Source organism: Pelobates fuscus, chromosome 1 (genome assembly GCF_036172605.1).
Source record: "Pelobates fuscus isolate aPelFus1 chromosome 1, aPelFus1.pri, whole genome shotgun sequence".
Lineage (NCBI taxonomy): Eukaryota > Metazoa > Chordata > Amphibia > Anura > Pelobatidae > Pelobates > Pelobates fuscus.
The window spans coordinates 306,399,453-306,423,713 of NC_086317.1; the positions used below are offsets into that span (position 1 = coordinate 306,399,453).

Sequence of the window (24,261 nt, forward strand, 5' to 3'; positions counted from 1 at the left end):
GTCTGCAAAACACAACTATAGCCTTTTTTTAATTACTTTTTAAGGCACTCTGGATAAGAGCGCTATTTCAGAACTATAGCATAAATAAAGCACAATTTACAAACGTGTACCAAATCCTCAACTGATAAACTGCTTTTCATCTTTTCAGCAGTGATTACACTGACATTTTTTGTACACAACAGTAATCAACGGTAATCTTTTTACATATACAAACAGAGACTGAAGTCAGGAAGATCACCTCCCCTAACTAGAACGGTGTGCTTGGTAAAGATTAACCAAGGAACTATGTGTACACTAGCCAATAAAAATGCACAAAACAAAAAACATGAATTCACAACTTTAGAAAACCAAATGTAGATTGACACAATATGAATTGCACAAATAAATTGGAACATTATTAACTCACTATTCTAACTCATCTGGGAAGAAAGCAGTGTCCTCCCTGGCATTTACTAGCACGGAAGGAACATTGTGGAGACACAATATTGGGAGCAACTGATAAATCTGAAGTGCGCACAGGTCCTTCCCAGTGTCCCCAATGTACCAATCACTCCATTTAGCAAACCAAAAAAGTGCAAGGCTTAGCTCAGGAGAACGAACATAAGATCCTAAGCAGGAGCTACCGGCTCTCCGTGTCAGAGAAATAGAGGCATGGAGCAATTCCCGGGAGCCCCAGATAAGAAGTCAAACCTTTCTAAACGGGGTAATAACCAAAATCTGTAAGACAACAAATTTCAAATTACAATCTCTTTTGCCAGCTTTGTTTCTTTAATAGAAGCAAAAGTTAAATGTGTGTTGCTGACTGAGCAGTGTAAAACCTGATGCCACATGAGAGGTGCTCTGCCAGCTGGTATATTTGAAGATACATTCTATTAAGCAATGACGTTGATGATGACCTGGAGGCATAGATTAATTGAGGATGTCAGTATCATCAAGCTATTGTAAATGCAGCAATCAGTTAAATTTAGTAGCAAAATGAGAGAATTTTCATGTGACAAAAATTAAAATAAAAAAAAATTACCACAACAGTAAAGGCAATTTAGTTAAGGTCCCTTCACAGATTCCATATAAAATCAAGTCACAGACTTTTAGGTACATCTGCAATGACTTACAGATCTGAAAGGAAACTATAGTGCCAGGAAAATGGGAAAGTTGTTTTCCTGGCACTATAGCTCCCTATATGGCTACCCTCGGTGCAGAAGATGTTAAAGAGCCCCCCTTCTGTCACTTACCTGATTCTTACGCATAAGTCCCTCTGCACTGGTTCAGGCTCCTTCCCGCTACTCCCCTTCAGAAGTCAGCCAGCAGGGGGGACCTAACATGCATGCAAGGCGAGTGCCGAACTCGCATTACGACTTCCTCCATTGGAAAGCTTGCATAGGTTTGCACCATCCCTCCTCTGATAGGAAACCAAAGATCAACAAATGCACTGGCATCTACTTTTACTGGGATTAAAAAAAATGAAAAAATAAAATTATATTGTGGCTTCAGTTAACTTGCACTTCACTCTTTTTACAGAGGCATGCAAACATAATGGTTTGGGTGTGCTCCCTGCATTGAATTCTGAAGCAATTCTTTCAGCTGCTATTCATTGAATGAATGCACTGTTTAAAACACTGACCTTTGAGGCTACATTACCACCATTCATTGATTATCTAGTTACCAATTCAACTTTTGCACTTTAAAATCATTACATTAAACTCCCGTCATCAAATAATATCAGTTAATCTGGTGCTGGGACTAGTAATGTTTTCTAAATAAACTGGTAAAATACAGAGAATCGAGTGAGCACATGTAATGATAAATGTAGCATATTACTTAGCTATTATTTACAATTTGAATTAAAGACAGGTGGTTATATGCGAATTGTCATTTTTCTAGGAGAGAGAGAGAGAGAGAGGGGTTTGTTCTATTTTGCCCCCTTTCGATTTTGCTTTCTGCATGGAGAAGGAAATGGCCCCTGGGATTTAAAGGGACACTGTAGGCAGCTAAACATGTTTAGCTTAAATTTTTATTAACAAATTTTATTTAAGACACAGAGGCTCCTATTATGCTGCACTCTTTCGTTATTTCCCTCAGCAGCAAAGAAAAAATAACATTAAATCAGTATAATAAACAATCCATAACATAAGAGGTATATCTTCCCAGCAACAGGAACAGCCAATCAGATTCCACTCTCTAACATAATAATAGCTCAGACAAAGCCACCGGCTGTAGTTGTAATGGAGCTGACCCAATGGAACCTTGAAAGAAGTGAAACCATTCTAAAATGGTTTTACTACTTACAATAGGGTGGCACTGGCAAGTGAAGTGTCCCTTTCACCTGTTTTTCATGTGACTAGACACTTCCAATACAGATCAACACATCTACAGGATGTATGATTTCTCATACACATGTAGGGTGAACATGTTTTTTTTTTATATATTTCTTTTATTTTCAAACTACAGCGTACATGACTGTAAACAGTGAGCATTCGTACAACAAATAAAGGTTTCAATTGTTACAAAATGCGACAGGGTTAGCACACTACTTCATAACATTGTAAACTGAGGATCAACTCGAGTGGTGTTATTCACTGGTGTGGTTTGACTCTTCATATTCTTATACTAATCACCTGTGGTGAGTGTGTGTAGGGAGTAGTTGATGTGTTGTTGAGTATTGTGAAGAGTATGGTCTTTGTCTGATGAGCATATCATGAACTTCTCTTGTTTGCTCTTTTCAGTGTGCCCAATGCATCGTGGACGCCACGCCCTGTGTACCCAGGCAGGGTGCCACCGTGGGGCTAGGCAGAGTAAAGCATGGGGTGGGGAGGGGATTGGGGGTCGGGGTTCACTGTTCACGGGAAAACTACAACATAGCATACCACTATCTGTCAAGGGGGGGTCAGTCCCTAGATGGTAGCTAAGTAAGTCTGGACGGGGTCGGCCTTTCAGTCCCCATGGTCAGTGAAGGTGCCACTCGTGCAGTGTTTTGACACCCATTTTTCCCAGTGGGCCCATCCCTCCAGCTTCCGGTGGGTTCTTGTCGAGCTCAGGTGTGCCATTTGCTCGTAGTGCCCATTAGTGGAGACCTGAGTTATGATTTCTTCCCTACTAGAGATCTTGGTCGATTTCCACTTTCAAGCAATGAGCAAGTTCGCGGATACCAGGATGAGGAAAGCAAGGGTTTTTTGAGCTAGTGTTAGACTCTTGGGTAACATGAATAGGACAAAGGACTCGATAGAGTTAGGTATCGGTTTGCCTATGACGTCCGTCAGTAGGGTGGCCACCATTTCCCAATATGGCCGTAGGGTGGAACATTCCCACCAGATGTGTGACATGTTTCCCCCTCCTTCTCCACATCTCCAACACGTGTCCCTTATGTTATGGTAAGCTTTGGCTAATTTCGTAGGCACCATAAACCATCTCGTTAGGATCTTCCTGATAAGTTCAATGTGAGAGGTGCAGTGGGTGAGGGTTTTGTGTACATTAAAGGCTGTGAGCCACTGTTCCCGTGGTATGATAGAGCCTAATTCCTTTTCCCATGCGGATGTGTAGGTCGGTAATTGCCATGTGGTTTTTTTTGTCAGTACGTCATAACAGGTCGATATCACACCTATACACATTTTTTCAATGAGTGACATATCGTGGTGCTGGTTATCGGTCTCTGGTGTCTTATGTTGTACTTGGCATGTCAGTGATTGTATTTGGAGGTATGATATGTATTGTCCTTTGGGGATGTCATGGCTCGAACACAGTTGCGTGAACTGTGTTAGGGAGTTCCCTGACCATAAGTGGTGGAGGTGCGTGAGGCCGCGATTTTCCCATCCTCTACTGTCAAATGTTGGGGCGAGGTATTTGAGACAACGGAGCGGTGTGGCTAGGGAGAGTGGGAGAGGAATGAACGGTATGGGCGTCCCACGTCTTTAGCATCACTGCCGTCATAGGCAGTAGGTGTTGTGTTTTAGGGCATCCATAGAAGGAGGTGGACCCCCTCCGGTAATGACCAGTGGGATTATATCTCTGCCCATGGTGGTCTGTTATTTCCGTCATGTGTGCTAATAGCCTGTGTGAGGAGTGTAGCCTTATAATATGCGTGGATGTCAGGACAGCCCAATCCCCCTTCCCTTCATTTTTTATATGCCGTCGATTTGGGGATTCTGGCTTTGCGTTGGCCATTGATAAAGCGATCTAATTGTCTTTGTAGGGTGGTGAAGAATGTCTTAGGGATGGCTATCGGTAGGAATCTAAATAAGAATTGGAGTTTCAAGAGTAGCATAATTTTGAAGGCAGCTGCGCACCCCAGCCAGGAAACGTATTTGCCCTTCCAGTTTTCCATTTGTGTCGTAATGTTCGTGGCCGTTTTTGAGTAGTTAGCTTTATGTAGATTGCTAGAGCATTTTGTGATTGTTATCCCCAGGTATGTGAGGTTGTCTGACCTCCAGTCCAGATCGTGATGGTGTCGTAGTGTGTGTAGTAATGCTCGGTGTATGTTGATTGGCAGCGCCTGCGTTTTGGTTTTGTTGAGTTTGTAGTCTGACATACTACCGTATGTGTCTATTAAATTCATAAGGGATGGGAGGGACGTCTCTGGTTCCGAAATGGTTAAGAGCACGTCGTCGGCGAAAAGGCTAGGCTTATGTTTGGACCTTCCTATGTGTATTTCCTTAATGTTAGCGTTTGTGCGAATTAGAGTTGCCAATGGCTCGAGTGCCAGAACGTAGAGCAAAGGGGAAAGGGGGCATCCCTGACGTGTACCATTTGAGATGATGAACCGCTCGGACATAAAGCCTCCGTAGAGTACCCGTGCTGTAGGCTGTTTGTATAAGGCCTTGACCGCTGCTACAAACTGGGCAGGGAACCCATATTTGGCTAACACTGCCTCCATGAAGTTCCAACTCAGCCGGTCAAAAGCTTTCTCTGCGTCCAGAGAAAGCATGAGATCAGATCTCCCTCCTCTTCTCATGGATTCTACCACATCTATCACACGTCTGGTGTTACCAGTACCCTGTCAACCTTTGACAAAACCTGACTGGTCAGTATGTACTAGGGTGGCAAGGATGTCTGACATTCTGTTTGCAATGATCTTGGCGAACAGTTTGGCATCTGAATTGAGGAGGGATATAGGACGGAAGTTTTTACATCAGTCTGGGGCTTTGCCAGGTTTGGGCAGAGTTACAATTGTGGATCCCAGCATTGCTTGGGGCAATTGTGTGTTGTGGTTTGCGGCATTAAATAGTGATTGGAGATGCGGGATCAGGAGTTTGCGGAATGTTTTATAGTAGCCGTTGGGTAATCCGTCCGGGCCCGGCGACTTGTGGGCTGGCATTTGAGCAATTGCGCGTTCTATTTCCTTCCTATCTATGGGGCTTGCCAGTGCCTTCTTTTGTGTTTCTGTTAATGCCGTGGTTTGTATTTGTGCCAGGTATTCCGCGGCCTCTTCCACTGTAGCGTGGTGTAGTGAGGCATCTTCTGAAAGATTGTAAAGGGAACTGTAGAATTTAGCAAACGTGTTCCCTATGTCTATTGGTGATATGATTTTGTTGTTAAGATCGTCCATAATGTATGGGATTCTAGATTTTTGCTTGTGCGCTTTTTAGTGTATTAGTCAGTATTTTCCCCGCTTTGTTTCCTTGTGTGTATTGTACCTGCTTGAGTTTGTGCATGAGTAGGCTAGTTTTCTTTATATGTGCTTCTCTTATTTTCGTTTGGAGGAGTGTGATTTCTGTCTTTGTGCGGTCTGACGGCCCCTGTGTGTTGACCTTGTTAAGGTCTTTCAGGGTCACCTCCCAGTCCCGCATCTGCCTATCTGACTTTCGTTTAAGGTATGATGCTTGTTTGATAAACAGGCCTCTCACTACAGCCTTGTGTGCGAGCCATAATGTGTGCCCTGGCATATCAGGGGTGTCGTTAGTGGTAAAGTATTGCGTCAGCTGGTCAGTCACATAGTTGACAAAGGAGGGATTACGCAGTAGTGTTTCGTTTAATCTCCATGGGGGTTTGTGTTTGAAGGCAAAATTATTTTTTAATGTCAGGGTTATGGGGGCATGGTCTGACCACGTCATGTCACCTATATCGCAGTTCTGTACTCGGTCAAAGTGTGGACCCCCTACATAGAATCTGTCAATCCTCGTGTAGCAGTTATGCACTGCTGAAAGGTAAGAATATTGAGAACCTGAAGGGTATATGGTTCTCCATACGTCATATAGGTTATGCTTAGTGAGTATAGTGGTTAAACGTTTTGCTTCTCTCTTGAGCTGAGCTATCCTCGTGGGTGTTTTGCTGAAGGTGGAATCTAATGTGTGGTCTTGCACGCAATTGAAGTCACCTCCAATTAGTAGAATCCCTTCCCGTACTCTGTCGATTTTGTCTAGAACAAGAGCTAGAAATTGTGTTTGTTTCTCATTTGGGGTATAGGTTAGCTATAGTGTATACCTGGTCATTGATCTTGGCCACAATTATTAGGTACCTGCCTTCTGCATCCGCCACCTTCTTGATCAGGGAGAAGGATAAGTGAGTGCTAAAGAGTCGCCACACCTTTAGATTTAGATTGTGCCGTGGCGTGGAATTGGTAGGGGTAGTGACGAACTTGTAGTCTGTGTGGATCGGTGTGCCTAAAATGTGTCTCCTGGAGACACAATACATCACCCTGTAATTGTTTGGCCTCCCTGTAAAGTGCATGGCGTTTTGCCGGTGTATTTAGCCCTTTGACATTATATGAAATAATTTTCATTGCAGCTGGTGTCTCGGTGCCCTTGGGTGTAGCTTATGCGGGTCGTGTCTCCTCTGGCGAGGTGCTATGTGTGTACTGGGGAAGGGCAGGGGGGGTAAGGAATTAAGGGGGGGGAATGATATGTGGGGTCAGTGAGGTGGGACGTCGGTTATACCCGATAGGGTAACCGATTCTGCCAGTCGGCGGGTTAATGTTGGATCCGGTCGTGCCGAGTGAAGCGCCCGGTCTCTCGGGGTTTAAGTGCAGCGGCTCAGGTAGCTGCACTCGACACGGGCGGAACAATGAGCATCTATAACATTAAGAATCCATAACATTTAGATTCGTCCTGCCCGACACATTTTTCAATATACAATGCAATCAACGGATTGTGAACAGCAGATAAGCACATTAAACATATCCTACATTAAGTCACATACTGTGCGGATTATTGAACAATTGTCCGCTACGCTGTGGTGGCCCCCACGGAGTGTTTCCTCATTAGCATGGAGTGACCATATCCAACCTCTGTAAGGTGATAGTGTCTATGGGATATAGGGGTGAGGTGGGTATTCAGCCGCTATACAGGCCATGTGGGAAACTCACACCCTTCCTACCCTCCACGCCTGTTAGAGTCCACCCAGCAAGACAGTATCGCCCTGTACCTTAAGTTCCAGATAGTAGATTATCAGGTAATAGGTTTGTTGCGAATCCGTGGTACATGGGCGTCCTGTACAGCTCGCTTAGTTAGCACTGTGAGGTTGTCGGTTGAGCGATCCTCGGCTTGTGAGATGCACATTGATGTAGGCTGTTGATCTCGGGCCGTCCGGTGTGGATAGGCGAAGCGGGTGTCACACCTCAGCGGGGGCAGGCGTGGAGGATTGTAGTACATCCCAGGTTCATGACGGTTGACGCCGGGTGTCCAGGGCGTCATTTTTGTAGGTCAGCTGTGGTCCTATTTGCCACGAGGTATTCCATGGGAGTTATTGTAGGGCTCGCGTGTTAGTGCACCTTTGGCCTCCTTCCTTGCGGTGCGCCCGTCGTTGGTCTGTGAGGTGAGGAGGAAGACCCCAACAGGGGTATATCCTATTCCTGTAGGAGTTGGAGTCCATCTTCTGGGGTGTAGACGACTGTGGTTTGCCCGTTCCTGGTCACTAGCAATTTGGTGGGGAAGCCCCAGCGGTATGAAATCTGCTGGCTCCTCAGTGCCCCCGTTATCGCTGCAAACCCTCTCCTTTGTGCCAATGTCGCAGGAGACACGTCCGCGAAAATTTGAATGCTCCTGAATTTTTCAGCCATGTTGTTGGTGTTGCGGCTGGCCTTCAGTATTTCTTCTTTTATGTGATGGTAATGGGCTCTCAGTAACACATCTCTGGGCGCTGTTGGCGGTGCTGTTCTGGCTTTCGCCACCCTGTGTATTCTGTCTAGCAGGAACATTGCACCTGGGATATCTGGGCACAGGTTGTGGAACAGATCTGCCGCGTATACTTGCAGGTCGCTTATGGGCACTGTTTCTGGAATCCCCCTCAATCGCAGATTGTTCCGACGGGAACGGTCTTCAAGGTCGGTAAGTTTTGTTTCATGCATGACCAGCCGAGATTCCATATGTTATAGCCGCGCAGACAGTGAGTCGTGTGCTGCGGCCTGCTCCTCCGATTTTCCCTCCAGGGCTGTTGTTCTGGAGGTGACATCTTGGATGTCTTTTTGTATGCCTGCAATGGAGGTTTGGAATTGGGCTATCAGTTGTGCTGATTGTGCATCCAGCATTGTTTGGAGCCTAGATTCCGTCAGCTGGGTTTCGTACCTCTTAGGGCCGTGGGAATGGGCAAAGGCGTCTCGGCTTCCCTCTGAGTCTTGGTCGCCATCTTCCTCCAGGCCTTCTTGCCGGTGCTGCGTTTTCGCTTGTTTTTTCGCCGTGAAGAACGTAGCCTTATCGTTCTTCTGCTTGGGTTTGTGTTGCGACATCGTTCATAGGGTGATCTCTCACTTGTGGTCAGGTTATCTGCCGTTTGTGTCGGGCAGGAGCCGCTTGTTTTGTCCGCCCGTGGAGGAACTGATAGATTAAGCGGCCATTCCTCGTGGCGTTCGGCTCCGCCCCCCTGAACATGTTTTTTTAAAAAGAAAATATATACACAAGATAATAAAAGCTGTAGTAATAAACTTATGTAACTACTGCTTGGAAATCTATTCAGAATTCTGATCAGATGTTTAGTAACTCCATAAGAAGTAAAAGGTTACCAGAACTTGCGTTTTTTTCCCCCAACCATCCAGGACATTTTTCCAAACAGGACATTCAATAATGGATGTCGTCTTTATTTAATTTATGGTCTGTGTAATGCATAAAAAGGCAGGGTAAATAAACCCCAGAGAGACCATCTAGCATGTGAGACACTGTAAAATAAACAGACTCACTTGTTTATATTGTATCCAATTGGAAAGCTTTTAGAACAGCTGTGCTTGTCGCAAGCTGTGCAGGAACTTTCTGGCTATAGACAAAAATGCTACAAATCTCAGTATATTTTGAGGTTAATTTTCTATGCAATCTTGCTGTAGGAGGGAAATAAACCCTACTATCTATATGTAATATTTGATTACATGCAACTCTGTTCCTCCTGAATACCAATGTTTTTTTCAATTATGTGGCACCCATAAATAGCAACATAGTCCCACAATTACACTTTCAGGCTTACTGACTCACATTTTTGTTGCACATGACCCCGTGCATTCCAGCTTTTACCATGAGTACCAATTGCATCACAAACAAACGGGAGGAGTTCCAGAGTATGGGAAGCATGTTTTGTACAATGTTTTATCTGCAATGCTCTGCCCAGATAAAAGTTTTGTATTGAGACTAAAATGTTGACTTTTCTTTTTTTTTGCACTGGCATAGACTGTGACAGAACAAATTAGAAGGCTTGTGCAAAAGCCACGTCACGGTATATGCAATGTTGTAGATATGATACAGAAAGGAAAAAAATATGTATTTAATACATGCAGTACGTCGTACAATGGTGATTGGCTTGTTCACAGTCTGTCAAACTTTTTGTATTAATAAAAATTAGAAAATAAACAATGAAAAACTTGCTCTATGAAAACGGAGGGGTTGTGTCTCCACTCTTTCTTTGGTAGAGACTGGGGATTGGTGTGGGTGTGAGGATCACCATGTTTTCTCCAGTGTGTCAAACAGGTAATTCCTCATATTGTTCCCATAGCTCCCATACATTGTTAAAAGTTGCGGTGGTATTGCAGACTTGTGCTGTTAACTTGTAGTTGTCCCTGATTTTTGCTATTACTATGGATATATGTGGCAACTCAGGGCTCTCCCATGTTTGTGTCAATGTCCTTCGCATTGCTAGGTAAATCATGTTCAATAATTTTTGTTCATGCCTGTTAAGACCATTGGTGGGTCTGGAGAGAAAGCAACCCCATGGGTCTACCACTTTTCCCCAGAATTCCCTCACTCTTGGGCATTGCCACCACATGTGTATATGTGTATATTCCTTATCACCGCAAAGGTGTCAGCAGGTATCAGTGGGACTCAGTTTCATGTGACATTGCTTAACTGGCGTTGTGTACAGCCTAAATAATGTTTTGTAGCATTGTTCCTGTAGCGTTACACACATGGACACTTTGGTACAAGCCTCCCATATATCCGCTGCTGCTTGGATCTCCTTGGTGCATGCAAAGTGAAATGTTGACTTTTTAAGAAGCTACAATAAAAGTTGTGTTATTTTCAAAAACTTTAACAAGACCCTGGAGCGCTTTCATGGTTTGCTATATTATTGACATTCACAGTACCCCACCTATCCACTAAAGCAGGGCTCGACAAATCCTAGGCGCCAGGTTGCCATGGCGAACAGGAAATTTGTCCTGGCACCTGGGATTTGTGAGCCTGTTTAGCCCCCGAGGTGACCAGCTCCATGAGAGCAGCCGGATCATCGAGGGCTGAGGCAGGCTGCTGACTGAGGGAGGCGGGCGGCCAGCTCATTGAGAAGTAAGAGAGGGAGTCCGGCACATGGAGAGCTGTGAGAGGGAGGCGGGTGGCTGACAGAGGGAGTTGGGCCCGCCGGCTAATTTATTGCTGAGTGAGGGGGGAGGCCAGCCTATGGAGAGCTGAGTGAGGCGGACAGCTGACAGAGGGGGAGGCCGGGTAATGGAGAGCAGAGGGAGGTGGGAAGATGGATGATTTAATGCCGCGGAGAGGGAGCTTTAATCGCTCTGCTCCCTCGCACGACTTGTAGTGATGCCGGGTTATGACATCACTCCAGCCCCCGGCTCACTAAACAGTGCGTGAAAGAAAGCAGAGCAGGGAGATGACAGCAGCCCCACTGGACCCCAGGGAAAGCCTATCCACTACAGCACTCCTGAGAGAAAGGAGGCTGGGTAGATTTAAATAAAGTAATTACTTGTAAGTGTGTTTGTTTGTATGTCTGTGAGTGTGACTTTGTGTGTCTGTATGTCTGAGTGTTTTTACTCATCTTTTTTTCCCACGCCATGCTGATGACGCTGCGGCTGGCCCCACATCCATGGCTGAGATCAATCTTGACGATCTCAGCCAATCCAATGCTTCCCCATAGGAAAGTATTGGAAGACTATTGCGCATGCACGGCAAAATGCCACTGCACCAATTTAACTTCTCATAGAGGTGCATTGAATCAATGCATCTCTATGTGGAACATTAACGTAGGTGCTGCACATTGTGAAGCACTGACCCAGGAAGCATCTCTAGAGGCCGTCTGAGTGACTGTCACTAGAGATGTTACCAGGCAGCTATGTAAACACTGCCTTTTGTCTGAAAAGTCAGTGTTTACAGTGAAAAGCATTCAGGGACAGGATATAGACTTCAGAACAACTGCATTAAGATGTAATGGTTCTGGTGACTATAGTGTCCCTTTAAAATTTTTATTTTTTTTGCATTGATTTCTCTGGTTTTTAACTTTTCTAGCTGGCTCCTAGATTCCAAAAGCAAATTTGTCAAGCCCTGTACTAAAGGTACCCCTTTGGAAGTGACCAAAGGAAAGCATAAACTGAGCTGTCTATGGAAGCTGTTTAAGAAGTCAGTACTGAAAGTTATTATGTAAATCTCCCATGTTAAAATTAGTGTACGACCCACCAATATTGTGGTATTGTGACGTAGTGGTGGAATTAACACAATATGGCCATATGGCGTAACAGAAACCCCATTCTTGTTTGCCAAGATAGATTTTAAGTAGCCTTATAAAACTTCAAAAACAGTAATTTTGTCTGTGTTCACTGTTCATTTAACAGTGTTTTTGTGTGTATAATTTAGTCTATACAACTGCTTAGAAATGCATGTTCTGGGTGTGCCCCCAATGCCCATTTTATTCACAGTTAAAATACTTTAGATTTTATTCATATTCAATTGTGTCCATATATAAATATTTGATGTGAACTGAAAGACCTATTTATTCTGAACAAAGTGTGGGTGCACTTAATATGAAATAGGTAAATTATGGTTCAACAGACATATAGCTCAAATTCTAGGTTTTTTGTTTTTTTTTTGGTTCAGAACTTGGACAATTTCCTCCATCCTTAAAGGGACACTCCAGGCACCCAGACCACTTCTGCTCATTGGAGTGGTCTGGGTGCCAACTCCCACTACCCTTAACCCTGCAACTGTAATTATTGCAGTTTTTCATAAACTGCAATATTTACATTGCAGGGTTAACTCCACCTCTAGTGGCTGTCTATTAGACAGCCACTAGAGGTCACTTCCTTGTTTCTAGCACAGGTTTCCTGTGCTAGAGCGTCGCTGGACGTCCTCACGCTGTGTGAGGACCTCCTCACGCTGTGTGAGGACCTCCAGCGTCGCTCAAAACCCCATAGGAAAGCATTGAAATGATTTTTCAATGCTTTCCTATGGGGAGACGTAATGCGCATGCGCGGCATTTCCGCGCATGCGCATTAGGTCTCCTCGGCCGGTGAGCGAGATTAGTCTCGCCCACCGGCCGACGTAATCACTAGGAGGAGCGTCGCGGAGGCGGAGACAGCGGCGAGGGACATCGCCGCTGTCCCAGGTAAGTGACTGAAGGGGTTTTTACCCCTTCAGTAACCGGGGATTGGTGGGTGGGAGGGAGAGGGACCCTCCAGTGCCAGAAAAACAGATCGTTTTTCTGGCACTGGAGTTTCCCTTTAAGGGGTTCAACATTTGAATTATCTATAAAATAATTAATTATCCTGAAATACTGTGCATGCATACCAGACCCAATGATGAGACATTGCACATGTTCATGCTAACAGGACATGACAATAATTTTACAAAGAGTTATTAAAGTCACTCAATCGCAAAACTTAAACATTTAGACTTTGCACACCCACATTATTACTTTTAATATGGTCAGTTACTCAACTCACTTGAGTAATTATATTTAGTAACTGTTTATTGAAATAGTTTGAATAATCACTGCAACACTATAGGTATCATTAAAGGGACACTATAGTCACCTGAACAACTACAGCTTAATGTATTTGTTCAGGTGAGATCTATAGCTCCCTGCAGGCAATCTAATGTAAACACTGCATTTTCAGAGAAAATACAGTGTTTACATTGATTGATAGGAATACCTCTAGTGGCCGTCACTCAGACGGCCACCAGAGGGACTTCCTATCATGCAGGGCCCTAAAGAGGCCCTGTACACATCAGACGTATTAAGATACGTCTGACGTGTGCAGGAGAGAGAAGGCGCGCCTTCTCTCTCCAGCCTGTCAGCAGAGGAGGGGGCCGGGCAAAGACTGCGAGCTGAGCTGTCAGTCAGCTCAGCTCGCGGCCACGCACACCGCGTGCATGCGCGGTAGTGCGCTCAGGACTTCAGAGGGCGACATGAATGCCGCCCTCTGAAGTCTGTGCCCATGTGTGGCGAAGTCGCGCATGCGCACAAGGGAGCAATGACGCTTCTCTCTGAGAGAAGCGTCCTATTGGGCCCCGCGATTTCGTCATTTTGACGAAAAAGGGGGTGCGGCATGGCTGGGAGCTCGGTGCTGGAACGGAGGTAAGTTTCTAATATAAAAAAGCATCGAAAATTATTTTTTATATTTGAAAGTACATATAAAAGCAAGAAGAAAGGCTGGGGGACCGGTCTTTCTTGCTTTTATATGTAGACTATATAGTACCTTTAACTAGGTACTTCACTCTATGGCACTGGTTTGTATACCTAGGAAAAGGTACATATAACACCGTGAACCGAGCTAATGCCACTATATGTTATTTACTGTAGCTGCATTTCCCAGTACAGAGAAGATTCCTTTGATTGTAGAAGTTCAATCATGGAATTTTCAAATGATTTTTATGTGAATTATGTAACACTCAAATAGGTAGGGTCATTGTGATCAGTTTTCAATTGAGGAATGAGCTATCAAGCTAATTCTGTGTTTGTGAATTTGGCCCATTGCAACAATAAAGTTACAGTATCTCACAAAATTGAGTACACCCCTCCCGTTTTTTTTAAACATTTTATTATATCTTTTCATGTGACAACACTGAAGAAATGACACTCTGCTACAATGTAAAGTAGTAAGTGTACAGCCTTTATAACAGTATAAATTTGCTGTCCCCTCAAAATAACTCCGCACACAGCTATTAATGTCTAAACTTTTGGCAACAAAAGTGAGTACACCAGTAAGTGGAAATGTCCAAATTGGGCCCAAAGTGTCAATATTTTGTGTGGCCACCATTATTTTCCAGCACTGCCTTAGCCGCATGGGCATGAAGTTCACCAGAGCTTCACAGGATGCCACTGGAATCCTCTTCCACTCCTCCATGACGACATCATGGAGCTGGTGGATGTTAGGGACCTTGCGCTCCCCCACCTTCCGTTTGAGGATGCCCCACAGATGCTCAATAGGGTTTAGGTCTGGAGACATGCTGGGCCAGTCCCTTACCTTTACCATCAGCTTCTTTAGCAAGGCAGTGGTCGTCGTGGAGGTGTGTTTGGGGTCATTATCATGTTGGAATACTGCCCTGCTGCCCAGTCTCCGAAGTGAGGGGATCATGCTCTGCTTCAGTTTGTCACAGTACATGTTGGCATTCATGGTTCCCTTTAACCCCTTAAGGACACATGACGTGTGTGACACGTCATGATTCCCTTTTATTCCAGAAGTTTGGTCCTTAAGGGGTTAAAGGACCACTCTAGGCACCCAGACCACTTCAGCTTAATGAGGTGGTCTGGGTGCCAGGTCCTTCTAGGGTTAACCCATTTTTTCATAAACATAGCAGTTTCAGAGAAACTGCTATGTTTATGAATGGGTTAAGCCTTCCCCCTATGTCCTCTAGTGGCTGTCTCATTGACAGCCGCTAGAGGCGCTTGCGTGCTTCTCACTGTGATTTTCACAGTGAGAGCACGCCAGCGTCCATAGGAAAGCATTGTGAATGCTTTCCTATGTGACCGGCTGAATGCGCGCGCAGCTCTTGCCGCGCGTGCGCATTCAGCCGACGGGGAGGAGAAGAGGAGGATCGGAGGAGGAGAGCAGGAGGAGATCTCTCCGCCCAGCGCTGGAAAAAGGTAAGATTTAACCCCTTTCCCCTTTCCAGAGCCGGGCGGGAGGGCACTCTAGTGCCAGGAAAACGAGTATGCTTTCCTGGCACTAGAGTGGTCCTTTAATGAACTGTAGCTCCCCAGTGCTGGCAGCACCCATGCAGGCCCAGACCATGATACTCCCACCACCATGCTTGACTGTAGGCAAGACACACTTATCTTTGTAATCCTCACCTGGTTGCCTCCACACACACTTGACAACATCTGAACCAAATAGGTTTATCTTGGTCTCATTGGATCACAGGACATGGTTCCAGTAATCCATGTCCTTAGTCTGATTGTCTTCAGCAAACTGTTTGTGGGCTTTCTTGTGTATCATCTTTAGAAGAAGTTTCCTTCTGGGACGACAGCCATGCAGACCAGTTTGATGCAGTGTGCAGGTTATGGACTGAGCATTGACAGACTGAGGCCCCCCCCCTTCAACCTCTGCCGTAATGCTGGCAGCACACATATGTCAATTTCTCAAAGACAACCTCTGGATAGGACGCTGAGCAGCACGTGCACTTAACTTCTTTGGTCAACCATGGTGAGCCCTGTTCTGAGTGGAACCTGTCCTGTGAAACTGCTGTATGGTTTTGCCCACGGTGCTGTAGCTAAGTTTCAGGGTCTTGTCAATCTTCTTATAGCCTAGGCGATCTTTATGTAGAACAACAATTATTTTTTTTCAGATCCCCAGAGAGTTCTTTGCCATGAGGTGCCATGTTGAACTTCCAGTGACTAGTATGAGAGTGTGTGAGAGCGATAACACCAAATTTAACACACCTGCTCCCTATTCACACCGGAGACCTTGTAACACTAACGAGTCACATGACATCGGGGAGGAAAAATGTCTAATTGGGCCCAATTTGGACATTTTCACTTAGGGGTGTACTCACTTTTGTTGCCAACGGTTTAGACCAGTGGTTCCTAAACTTTTTAGGTACAAGGCGCCCTTAAAATTTCAATATTTTTCAAAAACAATTTTCTAGGTTCTATATATGTACAGTGCTGCGGCATATACTGGGCCCCTAATCTTTGGGAGTGGCACTGGTAGATTATTTAAAGAAACAATCCAGCCACACTACGTTGTAGTGGTTATGATGTAGTGGTTATGGTGCCAGTAGCGCCCTCCCAGGGTAAGTAGTCATACTGTTTAAGAACAGTTTGACAACTTATCTGGGGTCTGCAGGGATAGGGGCTGTAGTGTGTGTGTCTGAGGGGTGCAATATGTGTGTGAGATACAGTGTGTGTATGGGGGGTAGTTGTGTGTATAATTGTGTGTTTATGTGGGATAATGTGTGTGTATGGGGTCTGTGGGGGTACGAGGGCAAATTAATAAATATATACTTAACTTTTTTTTTTTTTTTTTAAATATAAAAATGATATCATCCCCCTCCCTGCTTACCTTTGCCTGGGAGGGGGGGCATTTCCTGCAATCTCTCCTAGTCCCAGTGGAGAGAGTGAACTCTAGCAGCCTCAGGAGCTGCTAGAGTTCACTCTCGCAAGATTTGGAGGGGAGAGCACAGTTCATGGTGCTATCATCATAGCACCGGGAAAAAAACTTGCGGCACACAGTTTGGGAACCGCTGGTTTAGACATTTATAGCTGTGTGTTGAGTTATTTTGAGGGGACAGCAAATTTCCACTGTTATACAGGATGAACACTTACTACTTAATGTTGTAGCAGACTGTCATTTTTTCAGTGTTGTCACATGAAAAGATATAATAAAATATTTACAAAAATGTGAGGGGTGTACTCACTTTTGTGAGATACTGTAAGTAACACTGCTCTAAAAAAAGTGTATCAACACATGATTAGTTATTACTCCCAATATGTACCTCCTTAAAACACCATTATTATTAAAGTTTTATGTGTGGCATGCACTGTACACACAATTTGAAATGAGGTTGTCAAGGAGGGAAAAAATAAAAATTTGCAACTTTTCAGGTTTCGAGTGAAGTACACTTTATGATTACATATTAGACAATACAGTTCTTCAAACATTGTGGTAGCAGTTTGGTAATATAGCCCTGTTGCAAACTCCTATTTTTACCAGAGTTTGCCAGCCTTCTGCCTACAGACTATGGGCCCTGCAGGGAAACCTGTAAAAGACTACCAAACTTAACCGACTGTTCGCACGGATTTCCTTGGAACTGTTTTGAGCATAGGACTATGTGCACGGTCGGTCAAAATGCTGGGAAGTGAGAGTTCCTCAAAGTTTATGAGCCTCTCTTTGTTTTACTCCTTGTGTCTCTTACGTCTTTTTTGCTTTTTACTGGCCTCCCTTTTTAGGTATCTCTTTCTGCATCTGTCCTGTCTTTTTCCAAACCCCTTATGCTTTAGCCTCATATTTATTAAATCCCGCTTTATTTCCTAGACCTCTTTTTTATTCACGGAGGTATAATGGATAGGAGTGAGAATCTACAATTAATAGCCTACTCAGTTCTTTCAATCTCTGATCCATTCTGAAACAGTGAGTGGGGAAATGAGAGAGACCTGGAATACTACATCACTTATATCCTAGTGCCATGCAGAAGACACAGGGCACAACAGAGCAGAGAGAGACAGAGCTTAGTTATCCTGCTTTAGGCACCAAGGAGACAGGGAATTGTAGTTCCTCTGCTGCATAGGTGCTAGCACAGAGGCCAAGTGAGCACGTGACAGTCAGATGCTGATGTGGGAAGAGTGGAACTAAGTTTCACTGTACTTTACTTCAGTGGGCCTGATATGTGAACGCAGGAGACCACATCCAGTCCATGTAGATTTTACACTCTTAGTGTAAAGTTTTCCTAGAGTAGTGGATTTAACACCAATGTGGGGTTAATTCTCTATTAATGCCCGAATTACTCAGTTCTTGGCAAGCTGTTGTCCATATTCTTTTAGTTATGTACTATATATTTTTTTTAAATTAGTAAAAATATTTGGGTTTTCTTCCTTCAAAATATGTGTGAATTTGCCAGTCTAAAGACTATATTCTTTTGAATTTTCAAACAAACAAACAAAAAAAACATTTAATTTTAATATAGCCACATGATGTGTTAATACAAAGTTACCAAGAAGCAACAACCTCTTTGGTGTTTTACCCATTGATTCTATGATGCACTTGTCACTAAAACATTGTGCTGCAATCTCAAGACAGATCAGCCACCTGCTGTTGTAAAGAGATAAGAAATTGCAGCCACAACAACTGATTCCATGAATGAGAAAAGAAAATGGGTAAGATCATTAAAAAAATGTTTTTTTTTAAAATAACATGGTCAATGTGATTACAAAATATATACACTAAGTAGAACTAATAATAATCAGTGCCCTAGAATCCACACCAGCACTAGGACTGGCATAGGGCTTAACCCTTACAAATACTATCACAGTGAGTAATCCTATATTAATAGAACCTAAAAACGTAATAAAATTATTACAGTAGATACTAATGTTACCAGATATAAAGCAAACAAGAAGAATAAACAAATATATACAAAATTACCCTTTATAGCATGGGTGTCAAACCTTTTAGCGTCCCTTGGCCGCATTGAACGCAGAGGAATTGCCTTGGGCCACACATAAAATCGATAATATAATGAATGTAATAAAACTTCAAAACCCCTTTTTCTTAATTTTGATATTTCAATTGTTTAGTAGATAATCCCCTTATGTGGGATTGCCATATTTAAGGATACCAAATTAGGGAGCTATCTACTAAACATATACACATGTAAATGCATATGCACACATAACCACAGACATACACACACAATCACAAAACTATACACAGATAATCACAAAAACACATACAATCGCAGACCTATACACACACAATCACAGATGTGTACACACAGACATGCACATACAATCACAGACCCACACACATACAATCCCGTACCTATACACACACAATTATAAATACACACACACATACAGTTACAGACCTATACAGATAGTAACATACATACAATCACATACATTCACACACAATTACATACATAATCGCAGATATACACAAACACACATGCACATACAATCACAGACCCCCCCTCCCTCACACACACACACTACATGAGATATATATATATATACACACGCTCAATACAAACAAGTGCACCGACAGACAAACATACAAGCTCGCTCACAAGCAGGCACATGCACACAAAGTCACTGACAAACTGAAGCTTACCTGATGAATGCAACATGGTATCAGAAAATACACATTCTACTGCATGAAGGCTGCCCTTGGCTTTCCAGCATGACAATGTCCCTAAGCACAAGGCCAAATTGACCCTCCAGTGGTAAAAGCAGAAAAATTTGAAGGTTCTGGAGTGACCATCACAGTCTCCTGACCTGAATACCATCGAGCCACTCTGGGGAGATCTCAAACGTGCGATACATGCAAGACAACCAAAGACTTTGCATGACCTGGAGGAATTACACAGTAATAAGAACTAGGGATATGCAGACTTTTGATCAGGAGTCATTTCATTTTTATTTTTTGTTGCCATGTTTTGTTTTAGGATTGTGCCATTCTGTTATAACCTACAGTTCAATATGAATCCCATAAGAAGAAAAAAAAAAGATTTGTTTTGCCTGCCCACTCATGCTTTCTTTTAAACAGGTACATATATTACCAATTCTCCAAGGGTATGCAAACCTTGAGCACAACTGTAAGTATATTCTCCTTATAACAGTCCTATGAAGTTAATGTAGGTCCCAGGTCTCACTTTTCTAATTGAGATATTGATCATGTGATATAGGCATTTTTTTATTACCCGTATATCCAATTTAGGGCATTGTAGGTCCCAGGTGCTATTTTCCTGGTGACTGGGGTATTGAGTACGAGAAAGGGGAATATCTTCTTAAAATCGCTATCATACTTTGGGATTACATAGGTCCCAGGATTTTTCACCATTGTGACAGGTATAGAGTGTAAACTATAGGTATATATTTCTGAGGTATTACAATTAAAGACCTTCCTTTGGTCACTGATATACTTGGTTTTCTCCTTTTATTCATATGCAGAACTGGATCCCCGATCTTTGTATAGGATTACAAAGGACATACGGCATACAATATATATATCAGTCAGAGTTTAAGTTATACGGATCAAGCTTAGAATGCTTAAATAAAGAAAATGTCCTTCCTACATCCCTTCTCAGCGTTCCCCCACATTGTATAGCCATGGTTTAATACTTACTCCTCTGTATTTAGGAAGAAAAAGGGACGGATGACAGGACAGGGGTTATTCATGCATTTTTGCATATTTACATAGTCCCAACCAATTATTTATGGTGAAGCCTATATTAGCTTTGTACAAGTGATAATAAAGAATGGTCTCATAACGGCTCTATACAGTAATAAAGTCAGAATAGAGAGACCATCTGTTTTTATTTTTGAGTTAGGTAACTAGGCATATAGTAAATAGTTTGCTATAGGGGTAATTTTGTATATTTTGTTTCTGCTCTTTTATCTCTTTTATTCTGATTATATTATGTACTGCAAGACTTTCATTAGGTTTTTAGATGTTTACAAAAAACTTAATATAAATACAGTGGACATTACTTATTACATGTACAATTCATCTGCTTTGTGTCATATTAATCATTTCAAATTACAACACATAAAAGGATTTTCTATGAAAAAGTCAAGAAAGGTTCCTGATACGCACATTATGCCAAATAAAAATAAAACATATATTACACTAATAATAACCCAAAGGAATACAACATGAAGCTTTGAAAACAAAATGTGATTTTCCAGGATCTGCTGAATTGACAGCACTCTTCTTTTATTAGAATTACTTCTCTGCTAAGTAAATATAGTCCAATGCAAAACAGGTGGTCTAGGGCAAGAGATGCTTTTCCATCCTAGGACAATGTGGGCCACTAGAGGGCATCTGAGGTATCCATCAAATACAAGCTACTTTTTAAACTAGAAGCATTACATTACCAGTAAGTTCATATTTGAGTAGGAGGAGATATATATACACACACACACACACACACATTAAAAAAGGAATCCATAAATTTGATATAATCATATAACCACCATGTAATGTATTATATTAATGCTTAGTCAGTCTAATCAGTATTGATAAATTTGGATTAGACCATTAAATGTCAGTCCTATCGGTTTTCCAGACTCACAAATCACACACCAAACTTAACGCAATAATTTCTCCAAAAACACAAAAAATAAATGTAGACATAACTGGCAAAGGATTGCCTTTAGCAACATAATGCTTGTATTATACACACTGAGTGCCTGGCATGTCACATGAGGACAAGCCATAATGGAGATAACCCTTACTGGGAGAGTTGAAGATAGTGAAGGGGACCTGCACACAAGAACAAATGTGTGTTGTACACAAGAAGAAGAAGGGGTGAGCAGTATATAGGAGGATGAGTTAGCAGACAGGAGCATGGAGGGCTCTGCATAGGAAGGAATCAGCACACAAGGGGGGCTGTATACACCTGAAGCAAAGGAAGAGTGTGTACACATGGTAATGGGGTTTGTATGCTATATAAGGAGTGTGTACACATGGTAATGGGGTCTGCGTGCTATATAAGGAGTGTGTACACATGGTAATGGGGTCTGCGTGCTATATAAGGAGTGTGTACACATGGTAATGGGGTTTGTATGCTATATAAGGAGTGTGTACACATGGTAATGGGGTTTGTATGCTATATAAGGAGTGTGTACACATGGTAATGGGGTTTGTATGCTATATAAGGAGTGTGTACACATGGTAATGGGGTCTGTACACATGAGAATGAAGAGGGGAGGGGTCTGCATGCACCACACGGAGTTTGCACACAAGAGGTGGTCAGCACATTAGTGTTAATGGGGGTATAAACACAAAACAAGCCCGAGGAGTGCACCCAGGGTCACTCTGTGTGAGGAGAGGGAGCAGCTCGGGCTGGGGATGCTCACAGTGTGGGGAGAGCTGGGGTCACGGTTAGCGGACTATGCCGGGGCAGGTACATGGCAGCCAGTCGGACACAGAGCCCCATCCCACCCCCTCCATCACACAGGCCGCCTCACCTCTTATTATTCACACAGACCCTGTCCGCCGAGCTGCACTCCCTGTTCTTTTGTTCTTGTCTCCGTCCGCAGGCCCGGGATGAGCCCCTTTCTCTCTCTCTGTGTGTCCTCGCTCCCTTCCCGCTGATCCCTGCCCACCTCTCTCCCCTCTCTCTCCTCCTCCTCCTCGCGCCTGCCAACCGACCCAGCGCGAGCTAGCTAGCGTCACCTCCCGCCTGCGCGCGCCCGCTCACCACCGCCGCCGCTACCACAGCCGTGCGCGCGCGCGCCTCCCAACTAGTTCGAGTCCGACTCCGGCCCGCGGAACTCCCGTGGGACCTTCTGGTCACGTGTCAAAGCGCTGGGCTCTCTGTGTGTGCAGACAGTCACCGGGCGGGATCTCGGTCACTGTGTATGCTGTCTGTCCTCCTCTCACCGGCAGCATGGCTCCACCACAGCTGGTTATTGTGTAATAATAATAATAATAATATGTAGCCCGGCTGTGAGAGAGACAGTCTGCAGCCTATCAAGTGCTCTAACAGTTTTGAGAGTTAAAACAAACTTGTCCCCTACCGCCATATCGTTTCCATTTTTGTTACAGAAAATAATGCTTAAATTCGGTTTGGGCACGGTTATTCACTAAACACCGAACTTTAGTCAATTAAAGGAACACTTGAAGGCACCAGAATCGCTACAGTGGTTATGATGTATGGAGTGCCCTGGAGCCCTCACAATGCAAAGTGTGAAACTGTTTGTTAAATAAGGGTAGGACAATTTATTTATGTCCCCTGGGCGTCAGCGCTGCATCCATATATTCCTGCAGTTTCCCGATCTACAATTGGATGAGAGCGCCAAGATTATGTTTATTGGATGAGAGCGCAGGAAAGGTGCTCCAATACGCAGTACAGACAAGGTCACAAGCAGAAGGATAGTTTAGGGATAGCCGAAGTCAAAGGATGCCAGAGGTTAGGATAAACGAAGACAGAAGCCGTTCAAGAGACTAGAACACAGGAACAGAACACATACACCAGGATCAAAGAACTGACAAAGTTCTCAGGGCAAGGAAGTGCTTAAATACCCGGTTGATAAGCAATCTGCCTCAGATGAAGCACAGGGAATAGCCACAGAAGAAGTCCATCCCCCAGTGCTGCAGACATTGCCAGGTATAACAAGGATAGAACTACTCAAAAGAACAGAATCTGCTGTGGCTTAGAGGCAGCATAGCAGGCCCAGGAAAATAACACCTCACAATCCACCTTGAAGGACTGGAAGGACGTGCGGCTACCATCAAATCTTTCAGGCATGATAACGAATGGCTAAGAATAAGCAGGCTCCTGGTTGGGCGTACAGTGCCTTTAAGGATCAGAACGTCATGCTGCAGCTCCAAAACAGTGTGGGCCAGGCTGGATACTTGCTGAGCAAGGGAGGTGAGCAGCTTACACTGTGGCTAAGAGGCAATATGGCAGGCCCAGGACATGAAGGTCCCAGGTTCAAATCCCCCTGCTACACCTTGCTGTCTGGATGGCACGGGAAAACCGTGACAAGCTCTCAGATAATTATTGGATGAGAGCGCTAAGATGATGCTTATTGGATGAGAGTGCTTTTGGCTAATGACTGCAGCCCTGCATGGTCCTACTTGGTTGAACAACCTGGCAGTGGGTAGTGAAGTGCCCAGTGGGATGCAAAAATGGTTTTACAAATAACTTTGTGAGCGCCCTGTAGATAGAGCAAAGCAGTTGCTGAAGGCACTAATTGGGACTTTAATAAATTGTCAATCTGTAGTGATATAGTTAGATGTGTGGGATGGTGGGATACAGTGGGATGGTGCCAGGGCACTCCTAGCACCAAAACAGAAGGTTGTAGTGTTTACGGTAATTAGATTGTTCCTCACAAATTAATACTTATAGGGCAATTGAACTTATGCACCCCTAAAGTATGCTTTATTTATACAAATTCCTCAATCTCAAAATCACTCATTTTTATTAGCAGCCTTGGAACAGATATTTTTTCCCAATGCTTATTTATGAGAAG

At 43.7% G+C, this 24,261-nt stretch overlaps 1 protein-coding gene across 2 annotated transcripts in view; it reads right to left on the reverse strand.

The window, feature by feature from the left end:
* NCK2 (NCK adaptor protein 2) overlaps positions 1-22,378 on the reverse strand; it is an 89,236-nt gene extending 66,858 nt beyond the window's left edge. Inside the window, exon 1 of one of the 2 annotated variants that reach the window (XM_063458231.1) lies at positions 22,252-22,378. The gene's annotated coding sequence lies outside the window, so the exon portion shown is untranslated. Of the gene's footprint in view, positions 1-1,232; positions 1,312-22,251 lie in introns of those variants that run through there. The other variant, XM_063458240.1, reaches the window with a different exon arrangement.
* Positions 22,379-24,261: the final 1,883 nt, after the last annotated feature.